Genomic DNA, 13955 nt, shown 5'->3' on the forward strand with positions numbered 1-13955 from the left:
TACCCCCACATATTTACCTGCTAATCCCTCTAATCTACGCATCTCAGGACTCTAAGGGGCAATTTTTAACCTGGTCAATCAACCTAACCCGCACATCTTTGGACCGTGGGAGGAAACCGGAGCACCCGGAGGAAACCCACGCAGACACGAGGAGAATGTGCAAACTCCACACAGACAGTGATCCGAGTCGGGAATCGAACCCGGGACTCTGGAGCTGTGAAGCAGCAGTGCTAACCACTGTGCTACCGTGCCGTGTAACCTCATTTTTAAAACTTGCCCATGGATGTGAGCACCACTGGCAAAGCTGGTTTTTGCTGCCAATTTCAAGTTACCTTTGAGAAGTTGGTACTGACTATAGCAGTTCATGAGGGATCGGTATACCCAGAGAGCTGTCCAGAGATCCAGGACAGTGTGGGATGACAATATAGTCCCAAGTCAGGATGCTGTATGGCGTGGAGGGACACATGCTTGTGGTGTCATTCCCAGTGCCTGTCGCCCTAGTTCTTCGACATAGTGCAGGTCTTGGAATTGGAATGTGCTGTTGCTGCCATGCTTTTTGCAGATGGCACACACTGCTCCTGCCATGTGTCATTGTTGAAGGGAGTGAATGTTTAGTATGGTGGATGGGGTGACGATTAAGATAGATATTTTATCCTGAATAGAGTTGACCCATTTTGGTCTGTCCAAGGTTGTTTTTTCCCCTGGTATTGAGATCCAGCTTGCAAGCCCTGAGGTTGGCTTTCGGATTGTCTTTATTCCTAAATTTTGAATGTCCTCTTTGCCCTCATTGCAGGAATCCTTCATGAGAACCACATGACTGACATTTAGCAATGCTAAATTCTGAGGTTTCGTGCCATAGACTGATCGCAGACTTTCATGGAGTGTCTTCAGGTCAATTTTTATCAGTAGCTGATTTTTTTATTCATTCGTGGGACATGGGCGTCGCTGGTTGGCCAGCATTTATTGTCTATCCCTAGTTGCCCTTGGAGAGTAGTTGAGGGTCACACACATTGCTATGGCTCTGGAGTCACACGTTAGGCCAGACCAGGTAAGAATGGCAGATTTCATTCCCTAAAGGACATCAGTGAACCAGGTGGGTTTTTTCGAAAATGGTTTCACGGACATCAGTAGATTCTTAATTCCAGATATTTATAATTGAATTCAAATTTCACCACCTGCCATGGCGCCATTCGAACCCAGGTCGCCAGAACATTAGCTGAGTTTCTAGATTAATAGTCTAACAATGATACCACTAGGCCTTTGCCTCCCCCACATTTATTGCCAAAGAGCCTTAAATCTTATCTTCAAAGGCACAATACTCCTGACAAGCCAATGATCAGACCACTATTCCACACCCCTAAGGTACAGTGCGGCACGGTGGCACAGTGGTTAGTACTGCTGCCTCACAGCGCCAGGGACCCGGGTTCGATTCCCAGCTTGTGTCATTGTCTGTGTGGAGTCTGCACATTCTCTGTGTCTGCATGGGTTTCCTCCGGGTGCTCCGGTTTCTTCCCACAGTCCGAAAGGTGTGCTGGTTAGGTGCATTGGCCATGCTAAATTCTCCCTCAGTGTACCCGAACAGACGCCGGAGTGTGGCGATTAAGGGATTTTCACAGTAACTTCTTTGCAGTGTTAATGTAAGCCTACTTGTGACACCAATAAATAAACTAAACTTGCTTGCTAACATAGTGGGTAAGGCGCACATCCTCGAGGTCTCTGTCATACAATAACTTAACCCAGAATGCACCAATGTATAGTTCTGGGGTACTTCCATGTTATTTTCAATTTGTCTGCTTTCTGGGAGACAGTCTGGGGTTCAAGAGTTAGGAAACACCAGGATGGTGAAGAGAGCTGAGGTTCCCATATGGTCAATTCCTCAAGTAGCTTCTCCTAATCAAACTCCTTCTGCCCAGCTTCATGTTCCAGTCCCTGTTTGACAAAGGTATGAGGCAAGTGTTTGGTGCCTCTAAACCAGACAACTCCAGATTGATAAAGCTTGTCAGCGTTAATTGACAATCTACCTAGGAGAAGGTAACTCTGATTGAAAACTCCCAGCTATGGGTTAGCTCGCAAGGTATACCAGCTAACAGTGTAGAAGATCACAAATCGTGCCAATGGACTGGATGGTGATGTCAGGGTAGATGTGGCTATTCAGCCTGCTCATCTAGGAGGGGGACAATTACCAAATCAAACCTGTATCCCTTCAGCTGCTATGTTTTGGCACACATTGCAGCAATGTAGTATTAGCTGCCTTGGACGAGGGATTGGGAGAGGCTCTGTGCAAACCCTACCCACTTAAATACATTCAATGTGCAGGTTGCTTAGTAAGTCATCAACCAAAACATCAGACATACTAAGCCCTGCGGCGATGGAGAAGGGACGATGTAGGGATGCTACTTGCAGTCTTCAGTCATAACCCTGCATACAGGTGGCCTGAAGGTGATGGTCACTTTCCACAATGTGGGGCACATGTGGAGCTCATATCCGCTTGAGATGACAGAGTAGACTTTCAGGCAGTAATGCTCTCCCTTATCCAGGGAAAGGGAAGAAAAGGAACCCTAAACAATGCCTGCATTCTCTGCCATGATATGGAAATGCCGGCGTTGGACTGGGGTAAACACAGTAAGAAGTCTCACAACACCAGTACTTCACCGGAGCAGAGAAGCTACAACATCTCCGGAGCCTTCAACATGTCATTGATGAAGACGAACATCTCGCCATGGCCATCCCCACACCTCAACTTCTTGCCTTCAAACAACCGCACAACCTCAAACAGACCATTGTCCGCAGCAAACTACCCAGCCTTCAAGAGAACAGTGACCACGACACCACACAATCCTGCCACAGCAACCTCTGCAAGATGTGCCGGATCATTGACACGGATGCCATCATCTCACGTGAGAACACCATCCACCAGGTACACGGTACATACACTTGCAACTCGGCCAACGTTGTCTACCTGATACGCTGCAGGAAAGGATGTCCCGAGGCATGGTACATTGGGGAGACCATGCAGGCGCTACAACAACGGATGAATAAACACCGCTCGACAATCACTAGGCAAGAGTGTTCTCTTCCTGTTGGGGAGCACTTCAGCGGTCACGAGCATTCGGCCTCTGATCTTCGGGTAAGCGTTCTCCAAGGCGGCCTTCACGACACACGACAGCGCAGAGTCGCTGAGCAGAGACTGATAGCCAAGTTGTGCACACATGAGGACGGCCTCAACCGGGATCTTGGGTTCATGCCACACTATCTGTAACCCCCACGACTTGCCTGGGCTTGCAAAATCTCACTAACTGTCCTGGCTGGAGACAATACACATCTCTTTAACCTGTGCTTAACCCTCTCTCTCCACTCACATTGTCTGTACCTTTAAGACTTGATTACCTGTAAAGACTTGCATTCCAACCATTATTTTGTAAATTGAGTTTGTGTCTTTATATGCCCTGTTTGTGAACAGAACTCCTACTTACCTGATGAAGGGGCAGCGCTCCGAAAGCTAGTGGCTTGTGCTACCAAATAAACCTGTTGGACTTTAACCTGGTGCTGTGAGACTTCTTACTGTGCATTCTTTGCACCAGTCAAATTACTACTCCTGGCTAGTCATCCATTTACCAAATGTATCAAAATGTAAAGAACAAGATCACTAATTATCATGTGAAGCTTGATTCATGGAATGTCAGAACAGTTCTAGACAAAAATGAGACTAGAGCACAGAACAGCCCTCATAGCCAGTATGTTGGGCAGCTAGAACATCTAGCCAGGCAAAGCAAAACTAGGCTCACTTAGGAATCTCAATTTGATAAGGTTGGTGCAGGTTGCACATTCTATTGGATTGGAACGTCCAAGGACCAGTCTCTATGTTGAGGCATGGCTTTTGCCATCCGATCTGAACTGATATGCAAGCTTGACTGACCTCCTATGGGGATCAACAATCGACTCATGGTTCTTCATTTAAGTCTTGCCAGGAACCAGCATGCAACACTCATTTGCGCCTATGCTTCAACAATGACATATAGATGACATTCCATGGTGAACTCAGTGTGACATTAGTGTACCTTTAAGAGATTATTTTAAAATCATGTTCTCTGCAGCTCTCTGTGTTGCCAAGTTGTGTGTAGAAGTCCTTTTATTGCTACTTAAATGGGTTTGTTTATTTTTACTTTGGGACCCTTTATGACCCTACATTATTAGGAGGAAGGTCATGTGTTTTGGACAGTTTTTTTTCCTATAGTGAATTTAAGGTTTCATTTTGGGTTTTGGCTGGCAGCAGTTTAATTTAGAAGGGACATCAAGCAGGAAAGAAATGTTTCTCTCTCTCTCCCTACTTTTGGAAATTCTGCTGGTTAGCTGAAAGCAAGGCTTCTTGCCTTCCTGGAGTAGGGAATCTGTTGTTGGTGGCTCGGCCAGCGTCTCGCTGATGTTCTGGGAAGTTGTTGTGACTCCAAGCCTGCCTGCATGTGCCTCAAGAGAACTGCAGCATTCATTCAAAGGACTCAGTCCCAGTATCTTGTGAGCACTAGTCTTTGCTGTGTTAAACCTGTGGAAAGGGTTTTTGCCTATGGGAAGTTTTTGTTTGATTGGAACATTTTGGATATATTTGTTAAGGGTTATACACTATCCTGGTCGTTCTGTTTTTTTTCTAATTGATACAAGATATTGCTAATTTTCTTTCCATACATGGTAACTATATTCTTAAATAAACTTTGTTTGATAAAAGCTCCCTGGTGGGTCAGTTGAATCATACCTGAAATGAAACATATCACGCTCATCCTAGCCAAATTCAAAGTACAAAACTTATGATCCAGGTGGGCTTCATAAAACACTTGCAGCTTCTGACCTGAATCATACCAGCAAGGTAATTTGTGAAGAACCTCACCAGGACAAACTCATTATTCATAGTGATTTCAATGCTCCAGTGGGTGAAGAGTACTCAGGCACCATGCTATTGGCAGAGCAAACACCAATGGCCTGCTCCTTCTCTGAAAGTGCAGTGGGTTGGCTTTAGGATAGCGTATATTAGAAAAACATACACTGTTGTTTCTAACTGAGCAACGGAAACCCCCTCAAAAATTACAATTTATGTTCATCAGCTTGCTCTTTGCAATTTTCAGCATTTAAAGAAAAGGTCATGCTTCGACAAGCATGATTCATTAGAATTTTAAAATCAATTATTTACAGGCAATAAAACTACATTGGGCACTTTAATAAAACAATCTAAGTTTGTACCTACTTCTTAAACTTCCAGCAAAACGAACACAAACACTGAACATGACCCCATTACAGCAACATCCTGCTTTTTACCCAAGCTAGATAATGCCCATGTACAATTATTTTAAATACTTGTCTTGTGAAATCTTCTTTACTTTCAATGTAAACTGGGGAAAAAAAGAAAAAGTGAGATATTCCCAAACTCTTGGCATGCTCTTTTACACTGAATAAGGGTTCCAGGAGACATTTAAATGCTTGACATTTTTACAAATCCAAAATAAGAATGTTACAAGAAACTAAAATTGTTATGATGGCCACGGGGGATCATCAATAGATTTCCCTGTGGGCCTTGTAGAATATGAGCTCCCCATTAGGCGAGTGGAGGCTCACCCAATAGGAAAGGAGCAGTAGGGGGTTTATCCCAGCTGGCTCCACTCAAGCCGGTAGCTGCTAGACTCGGGGCTGACCTGCCGCTGGAGCCGCTGAATGGCGTTACGAACACACTGTAAACAAAGGGTGATTGGTGATGGAAGACTGGCCTCGTGTAAGATTATTACAAAATCAATCCATATAAAATTGAAATTTTAAATGTTTGTGGTCACATTAATTTAGTTAAACATTCGACTGGGACTTTTAAAGGGATGGCTGGCTCAACTTAAATTTTCAGTTTTTATTGGGAATCTGCATCATGAACCGGAATCCCACAAAGCACAGACCAATACCACATGGACTTCTCATTCAAGGCACCTGGATGAGCCCATCTTCTGTGGTAGTTGGCCATTCTCACATCATAATTTTTTTTAAACTTGTGGCTGCCCACTGCTTAATTTGCTTAGCACTCGCTGGAGACGGAGCAAGTCTCCGTAGTAAGATCATCTTGGAAGCAGACAATACCTGGGTTGGCAAATCCAGTAAAGGGAGGCGACCCAATGCATCTTCCCTGCTCTGTACACAATATTGTACTGGTACACTGACAATGTAAGCACCCAGCACTGTGTTCTTACTGAGGCCATGGAAGGAATATATTTTAACTCGCTCAAAAGACTCAATGGCTTGTAGTCGGTACATGTGGTGAACGAACGATCATAGAGGTACTAATGGAATCCTTCCATCATTTCACAATAGCTATATCTTCTTTGTTCAACTGTGAATATCCATGATCAGCTTTTGTCAGCGACCTAGATCAAGCTATTGAGTTGGATGATCAGCCATGATCAAAATGAATGGTGCAGCAGGCTCAAAGGGCCAAATGGTCTACTCCTGATCCAATTTTCTATGTTTCTATGTTATCAAACCTACAAATGACCTGAGCTTGGCCACATTTCTGGGCTCTTAATCATTCAAACTTTCCCTTCCACAAGAGATAACCATTATGCAGTGAATGAGGCCTCGATACTCCATACTCTGCCTGAAAAATCCACTTGCTCCTCTTTGGATGCAACCTTTTTGCAACCTTTTTAAAACTCAATCCAGATTGCTGAGGTGCTCCTCCTCTGTCTTACCCGTAATTAAAACGTCATCCAAGTAGACTGCAACATAAGCAATGCCTTCCAACAGGTTGTCCATTGTCCTTTGCAAGATCGCTAGAATACAGAATACACCAAAAGCCAAATAATTATGCTTGAACAACCCTTTATGCTTGTTGATTGTCATGTATTGCTTCAAATCTTCCTCTAGCAAGAGTTGCTGATATGCCTGACTCATGTCCAGTTTTGAAAATGTCTTGTCCCCTGCAAGAATTGAAAACAGATCAGCCTTGCAATGGGTAAGCGTCCAGCTTGGAAACCTGATTAATGGCAAGTTTGTAATCCCCACTTATGCACACAGTACCATCACTTTTAAGAACAGGAACAATCGAAGCTGCCCAATGTAAAAACTGAATGAACTCGATCATTCCTCACCTCTGCAGCGGCTCCAACTACTCCTCCACTTACTTTGCCTTTTTAGAGGGCACCGTCCTGTGATTGACAAAGCAAGGAGTAGGCCAAGGATCTATGAATAACTTTACTTCAGTGCTCTGCAAGGGCCCAGTTTGTCTTTGAAAACCTCAGAATATTACTGAATGACATCCTTTGTCACTTTTGTGTAATTTATCTCACCCCAATTCAACTGAATTTTCCTGAGTTAGTCATACCCTGGTACACTGGGACCATGCCTTTTTACCACCAGGAGCCATGCTCTTGCTTCTTGGCTGTTACATGCAATTTGCACCTCTAACGCTCCAAGCAATTATATAGTCTCACCGGTGTACGTCCGAAGTTTGATTCCTGCCCGAGTGCGGTCTGGTGCCTGCTTAGAGCTCCAAGTGTTCCTGAAGGTCTCCTCCCTGATTACTGATGCAGAGGTTGTCCACCTCCATTGTGATTTGTTTACCATCAACCTCCACTGCAGCATAAATAGGCTCTGCACGCATATTAAACATGTCGTAAGTGTTCTCCTCTGCCTGGTCTGCCCTTTCCAGGGATGCATCGTCGATTGAGGTTTCCTTACGTTTGAAGTTCTCAGCTGAGCCTTCAACTTGCTCTTAGCACCTTAGCATTTCTTAGCTAAACAGCCCTTCTTGTTGCAACGGTGACAAACAGCATCCATAAACTTGCAATGATTCACATAGCGTGACTGTCCATACCTAAAACACTCTACTGTCTTCACCTTTTTACTTGCAGCCTCTTTCTTTACTTGATACAGTGCACCTGCCTGCGTGCCACCAATGGCCTTCTGAATATCTTTTGCATGACTGGAGGCCATTTCCATGCCCTGCAAAATTTTTACAATCTTCTTGAAGGTAAATGTGGTTTCTCCCAACTAACACCACTGAATATCGTCCTCGTTAATGCCACAAACTAGTCTGTCTCGAAGCATCTCTTCCAAAAGTACCCCAAACTCAATGTTCAGAGAGCTGGCATAATTCAGCAACAACATTAACGACAGACTGTCCCATCTTCTGAAAATAATTATGAACCTTGAAACGTTGAACAATCACCGAGGGCTTAGGATTGTGGTGATTCTGAACGTGTTGATCTAAATCTGCAAATGAAATGTCCCCCCGGCTTCCAAAGAGTAACTACATTTCTCACTAGCTTGCAAGTCTTTACCCCCCACAGTCAGGAGAATTGAATGCTTTTTTGCCTCATCTGCAATCCGATTTGCCAAGAAAAAGTGTTCCAACCTTTCCATATATTCAGTCCAGTCCTAGTTCTCTTTCACTGACTCGTCCCAAACATAGCCATGGTGCTGCTAACTTGTCTTCTGTTGGTAAACTCACGAAACCCACTGGTTAGAGCTCTCTACTGCCGCTCACATGGCAAATTAGCTAAATTTTGTGTCCTATGCTCTGAATTCGTTTTATTCTCGTCACCAAAAAGATAACTTGCCCACAAAAAGGTAGTCGGAAGGTATTGTGAAAGTTAATCTTCTTTAATATATAAAAATAACAAAATTTAAAATACAATATGGACTCAGAATTGGGAGCAGCTTGTTAAACACTGAAATAACAGCAATGGAAAAAGAATCAGAACTAATGGCAGTTAATATACCAATATACACAGGTGGCAAAAGCAATCATGTCAACATCTCACAGCAATTACTGATAACATCAGCAATGGATTTAAATAAAAGGTGCAAAATAATACTCAATAGCAAACTCCAACAGTGATATCCCGGGGTGAAGTGATTGGCCTCCAACAGTCACAACCATCTTCCTTTGTCTTCAGTATCATTTGAACAGTGGAGAATTTTCCACCTCATCCCCATTGACGTCAATTTTACTAGGCCTGCATGGTGCCACATTCAGGTCAAATGCTGTCTTGCTAGTAAGGGAAGTCATTCACTTCACCTCTAGGGTTCAGTTCTTTTGTCCAGATTTGGACTATGGTTGTGATGTGGTCATGATCCCAGTGGTCCTGGCCAAACCCAAACTAAGATATTAGGTCATTGGTAAGTAAGTGTCACTCAACAGCACCTTCTATTACTTTACTGATACTTGAGTGTAGATTGATGGGGTGGTTATTGGCTAGATTGGATTTGTCCTGCCTTTTGTGGACAGTTTATACCTGGCAATAGGGCCTGGGTGGGATCGTGGTGGGTACAGACTCGATGGGTCAAATGGCCTCCTTCTGTACTGTAGGGATTCTATGGACTCTATGAACACCCTGGCTACTTTAGATCTGGTATTATCTAATGAGGAAGGATTGGTTAATGGCCTTGTGGTTAAGGAGTGATCACAGCATGATAGAATTCCAAATTCAGATTGGGAGAGGACAGAATCCCATACTCTAGCTTGGGCAAAGGTAATCATGCAGGCCTCAGAAAAGACGTGGCCCAAGTGGATTCGACAAGAATATTAAAGGGGAGGACGGTAAAAGAAGTGGCAGTTTTTAGGAAGATATTAAAGATGGATATTAAAGGTGGCACAGTGGCCAGCTCTGCTGCCTCACAACGCCAGGGACCAGAGTTCGATTCCCAGCTTGGGTCACTGTCTGTGTGGAGTTTGAACATTCTCCCCATGTCTGCCTGGGTTTCCTCTGGGTGCTCCAGTTTCCTCCCACAGTCCGAAAGACATGCTGATTAGGTGCATCAGCCATGCTAAATTCTCCCTCAGTGCACCCGAACAGGCACTGGAGTGTGGTGACTAGGGGATTTTCACAGTGGCTTCACTGCAGTGTTAAAGTAAGCCTACTTGTAACACTGATAAATAAACTTAAACATCTCAACTAAGGTACATTCCTGAGAGAAAGAATTACTACAAAAGGGTGAAAAATCATCCATGGGGTTTCATGAGAATCTCAAGGATAGCATAAGGGCGAAAGCAAGGGCATATAACACTGCAAAGGTTAGTGGCAACATAGAGGATTGGGAAAACTTCAAGCGCCAAAAGGTGACCAAATACAGTATCAAAAAAACTAAAATGGACTATGAAAGAAGGCTAGCTGAACACATACATACTGACACCAAAAGTTTCTATTAATATATAAAGAGGAAGAGAATAGTGAAAGTAGATGTCGGTCCTTTAGAGGATGGAAATGGTGGGGTAATAATGGGAAACTCGGAGATGGCAAAGGCACTAAATCAATACTTTGTCTCTGTCTTCACAGTAGAAGATAATAATTCTGTCCTGAAAACTGCAGTTAATACAGTGGAATTTGGTGAAATTACTATAACCAGGGAGAAGGTACTCAGTAAACTGAAAGGTTTAAAAGTACATAAGTCCCCGGGACCTGATAGCCTATACCCTAGGGTGTCATAGGATGTGACAGCAGAGATGGTGGATGCATTAGTTATGATATTCCAAAGTTCCCTGTATTCTGGAAAGGTACCGGTGGTCTGGAAACATGCTAATGTGATGCCCTTATTTAAGGAAGGAGCGAGGCACAAAGTTGGAAACTACTAGACTAGTCAACTTGGTGGGAAAGTTGCTGGAGTCAATCGTTAAAGAGGAGACCAAGCATCTGGAACAGCAAAGCTCAATTCACCAGTGTTAGCATAGTTTTGTGAAGGGCAAGTCTTGTTTCATAAATCTGCTAGAGTTCTTTGAGGATGTAACCAGCAAGGTAGATAATGGGGATCCAGTGGATGTGAGCTATCTGGACTTCCAGAAGGCGTCTGATAAGGTGCCACACAAGAGACTGATTCAGAAGGTTAGATCCAAAGGGGTTGGGGGTAGAGTAGTGGCTTGGACTGAGGATTGGCTGACTGATAGAAAGCAGAGGGTTGAAATAAGTGGGTCCTTCTCTAGTTGGTAATCTGTAACTAGTGGGGTCCTGCAAGGTTCAGTTCTCAGACCACAACTATTTACAATCTATATCAATGATCTACATGCAGGGACAGAGTGTAACATAGCGAAATTTGCTGATTACATGAAAATAGGTGGGAAAGCAAGCTCTGATGAGGAGATTAAAAGTTTACAAATGGATATCAACGGGCTAGGGGATTGGGCCAGAATCTGGCAGATGGAGATTAATGTGGATAAATGCAAGGTTATCCATTTTGGCTGGAAAAAAAAGGTAAATTACTATTTAAGTGGGAAACGGGCATCTGTGCAGAGGGATCTGGGTGTCCTTGTGCATGAGTCTCAGAAAGTCGGTATGCAGGTGCAGAATGTTATAAGGAAGGCAAATGGAATCTTGGCATTTATTGCAAAGGGCCTGGAGTATAAAAGTAGAGAAGTGTTACAATTCTATAAGGCATTGGTGAGACCACACGGAGTATTGTGCTCAGTTTTGGTCACCTTCTTTGAGGAAGGATGTGGTGGCATTGAAGGCGGTTCAGAAGAGGTTTACTCGATTGATTCCAGGTTTGAAGGGGCTGTCGTATGAGGGACGGTTGAGTAGCTTGGGCTTGTACTCGCTGGAGTACAGAAGAATGAGGGGGGGATTTGAATGAGGTATATAAAATATTCAATGGGATTGATAAAGTAAATGTTAACCAAATGATCCCCTTCCAGAACAGTCTAGGAACAAAAGGTCATAGTTGTAGAGTAAGGGGAGGGAGATTCAAGACAGAGATAAGGAGAAGCTATTTCTCAGAGAGTTGTGAATCTATGGAACTCACTGCCCCAGAGTGCTTTGGATACAGAATCAATCAATGGATTCAAGAAAGAGGTAGTTTAAAGTTTTAAAGTTTATTTATTAGTGTCACAAGTAGGTTTACATTAACACTTCAATGAAGTTACTGTGAAAATCCCCTCGTAACCACACTCCAGCACCTGTTTGAGTACATTGAGGGAGGATTTCATGGCCAATGCACCTAACCAGCACATCTTTCAAACTGTGGAAGGAAACTGGAGCACCCGGAGGAAACCCACACAGAGACGGGCAGAACATGCAGACTCCGCACAAACAATGACTCAAGCCAGGAATCAAACCCAGGTCCCTGGCACCGTGAGGCAGCAGTGTTAACCACTATGCCACCGTGTAGCCCGCTCAGATAGATAAATATTTAATCAAAAGCGGGATAAAGGGCTATGGGGAAAGGCAAGGAAGTGGAGATAGGATGAGATGGAGATCAGCCATGATCATATAGAATAGTGGAGCAGGTTCAAACAGCTGAATTGCCTATTCTCGCTCCTAATTCCTATGTTCCTAATTTCCCACATTGTCAGGTAGATGGCAGCGTTGTGACTTTACTGGAACAGCACGGCTAAGGGCACAGCTAGTTCTGGAACATAATTCTTCAGCATTACAACCAAACTGCATGTTAACTATAGTCCTCGAAATAGATTTACTCGCTAAATGTGGATTTTGTTCACTCCTGGCAAGGATCAATAAGAAAATCTTTATTCCATAAAGCTGGTCTCTGGCAATGAAAACAAGTGAAAGGGCCAGTGAGTGCGCACCTAAGAATTGAGTCCATTTTTTCACTTTATGGACTGACCTGTGTAATTCAGTTTCTGATCCCAACCAAATCAAACAGCATAAAACCTGGGAATTACACAGTTATCTGATAATGCAGATAACCTCAGTAAAGCTCTCAAAATATTTTTAAACATCAATTATATTCAATTTTGAGATAGTGCACCGTTAGCAAATATGAAACAAGCTCAGAAGGTGACCTGAGTTAGACAACAGCAACATGAGCGAGTACTGGCTGCCAATATTTTGATAAATTGAAGTGAAAACCATTTAATGCAAAGATCAATGGACAAAGACAACAGCCGACTTTAGTGGACCTATCACTCCGAACATCAGAATTACAGCAAAATGGCAAGATTTAAAGGTCACACGTGTTCTACACTGATTGAGAATTAATCTTTCATCATCTGCTGACTGTTATTTAATAGGCTCAAAAATACGAAGAATGAAACTTTGCAATGTAATGAATGAACATAAAACCAATATGTGAATTAAGGTTCAAAATAATTATTTGGAAAAGGCTACTAAGTTCCATGTTTCTATATTTTTGACAGACAAGGTCTAATTACATTTATTTTCAAAATCCTATCGACATCTTGAGGGTTACCATTGAACAGAAACTGAACTCGACCAGCCATATAAATATTGTGGCTACCAGAGCAGGTCAAAGGTGAAGAATCCTGTGGAGAGTAACTCATGTCCCGACTCCCCAAAGCCTGTCCACCATCTACAAGGCACAAGTCAGGAGTGCGATGGAATACTCCCCCACTTGCCTGGACGAGTGCAGCTGCAACAACGCTCAAGACGCTGGACACCATCCAGGACAAAGCAGCCCCACTTGATTAGCAGCCCATTCACAAACACTCACTCCCTCCACCATCAACACTCAAGTAGCAGCAGTGTATACTATCTACAAGGTGCAACTGCAGGAACTCGCCGTGGCTTCTTCGGCAGCACCTTCCATACCCATGAGAAGAACAAGAACAGCAGACACCTGGGAATACCACCACCTGAAGGTTCCCCTCCAACTCATTCACCATGCTGACTTGGAGATATATCGTCGTTCCCTCACTGTCGCTGGGTCAAAACCTGGAACTTCCTAACAGCACTGTGGGTGTACCCACACCTCAGGGACTGCAGCGGTTCACCACCACCTTCTCGGGGGCAATTAGGGATGGATAATAAATGTTGGCCTAGCCAGCGACACCCACATCCCATAAATAAACTTTAAAAATAATGGAATTATGCATCATAACCACTGATTAATACAAAGTAAATCAAATTCTGTTTATATTAAAAGAGATTTTAACTGCCATTTGGAAATTATATTCTGGAATTCTGACCATTTTCCATGACAACAATAAATTGATTAACATGACTTAAAACCATAGAAGCTAA

The 13955-nt window shown here is 43.4% G+C and overlaps 1 protein-coding gene across 3 annotated transcripts in view; it reads right to left on the reverse strand.

Annotated features, from left to right (window-relative positions):
* Positions 1–13955, reverse strand: part of arnt2 (aryl-hydrocarbon receptor nuclear translocator 2) — a 391537-nt gene that overhangs the window by 351315 nt on the left and 26267 nt on the right. The window lies entirely within an intron of this gene.

This window comes from Mustelus asterias, chromosome 24 (genome assembly GCF_964213995.1).
Source record: "Mustelus asterias chromosome 24, sMusAst1.hap1.1, whole genome shotgun sequence".
Classification (NCBI taxonomy): Eukaryota; Metazoa; Chordata; class Chondrichthyes; order Carcharhiniformes; family Triakidae; genus Mustelus; species Mustelus asterias.